This window comes from Sinocyclocheilus grahami, unplaced genomic scaffold, assembly GCF_001515645.1.
Source record: "Sinocyclocheilus grahami isolate Dianchi unplaced genomic scaffold, SAMN03320097.WGS_v1.1 scaffold234.1, whole genome shotgun sequence".
Classification (NCBI taxonomy): domain Eukaryota; kingdom Metazoa; phylum Chordata; class Actinopteri; order Cypriniformes; family Cyprinidae; genus Sinocyclocheilus; species Sinocyclocheilus grahami.
The window spans coordinates 1,516,021-1,517,650 of record NW_015505413.1 but is presented as its reverse complement, the minus strand read 5'-3'; the positions used below and the strand labels follow the sequence as shown (position 1 = coordinate 1,517,650).

The 1,630-nt window shown below is 30.8% G+C and overlaps 1 pseudogene; it reads left to right on the top strand.

The window, feature by feature from the left end:
• Positions 1-302: 302 nt before the first annotated feature.
• Positions 303-1,630, top strand: part of LOC107597676 (uncharacterized) — a 6,642-nt pseudogene continuing 5,314 nt past the window's right edge.

Sequence of the window (1,630 nt, the reverse complement as noted above, 5' to 3'; positions counted from 1 at the left end):
AAATGACAAAAATAATTATGAATAAAATAGTTTTAATTTATTAAAACTCTATTGGCATGTTTACGAAATAAATACACATTTAATTTAATTTTAATTTAATTTAATTTAATTTAATTTAATTTAATTTAATTTTATTTTATTTTATTTTATTTTATTTTATTTTATTTTATTTTATTTTTATTTTTTTACACAGACATTTCCTCCGGAAGTACAGTAAACACATATGTTTATGTGTTCCGTGTTGACCGTGATAAACTTTCAAAGAATTTAACATTTACTTTTTAGGCAATGCAGTCTCTGCAGCACATGTGAACGTTGTGGTTCATAGAGGTCAACTGTAGGCAGCAATAAAGTTGCTATGGTTGGAAGCCCGTTTATATGGTAAATGCTTTTATTTGCCTTCAAGTGCTCCCTTTAAATACAGCACTTGAGTGGCGAAGGCTGTGCTTTAGTAAGAGTCTTTCATGTGCAGGCCAGCAGTTGCTGAATGGGACACTGTTCAGGTCAATCACAACACACGCAGGAGTCTTTAGAGGATCAGAATGCAGATGTCCAGCTGTTCACAGGACTGTTAACAGCACAATACCACACGCTCAACGAGCCTTTCACACATCCCAGTCTGTGATGGTCACTAAAATACTGTCTGTGGAGGAGATCTTCAACAAGAAGTCTTTACATGACTATCTAAAGAAGAAGGAAAGGCAGTATAACACATGCTTGCAGTCCCTCAATACACTGGATGATGAGGATGTGCAAATGAAAAGGACTGACCTCTCTGTGCTTGGGCCTTTGGTCCAGAAAACCAGAGAGTTAGAGGAGAAACAGAAGGAGTTGGAGGACACGCAGGACTTGTTGACAGGTAGTTAAGTGGGGAAGGTGTGCTGGAAATGAAAAGCTCTGTAGGGTGGCATTTCATTTGCATCTGTGTCTCATTTCAGATAATGACCCAGATTTACTTGAGCTTGCAGAGTCAGAGAAGGAAGCCTGTCTAGAAGCCATTCAAGATCTCAAACAACAGGTGAGGTGTGAAAGGCTCTCGTTAACATTCCAGTCCGCTTTATTAAATAAATTACTCTTGTTGATTGTCATACAGACATGGTATGCCAAGGAATAAAATCAATAACACGTATACACTTACAGATTTTATGGCTGAATGTCACCTTTGCATGTCACAATTTTATTCCAGGATCTTAATTATTACTTAAGGATCATAATTATTTTTATGTATGAATGTAGTATTATTTTATCATTAATATATTTATTATTATTATTTTTGTTTTATATTTTATTATTATTTATTATCAAGTAAATTAGCATGATGTAAAATAATATATAAAACAAATATTTAATACTAATAATACAATTATTATTTTTATGATTTGATTATTAATTAATTATTAATATTAACATATATGTAATATATAAAATAACATTAAATTCTGTTATTAATGTATTAGTGTAATATATGATCAATTATCAAGTAGAATATCAAGTAAATGTACATGAACTAGAAATGAATATAACATTTAATATTATATGTGTAATATTAATATTGTTGTATGTTATTGTTGTGTGTGTGTGTACACACATACATACATACATACATATATAAATATATATATATATATAT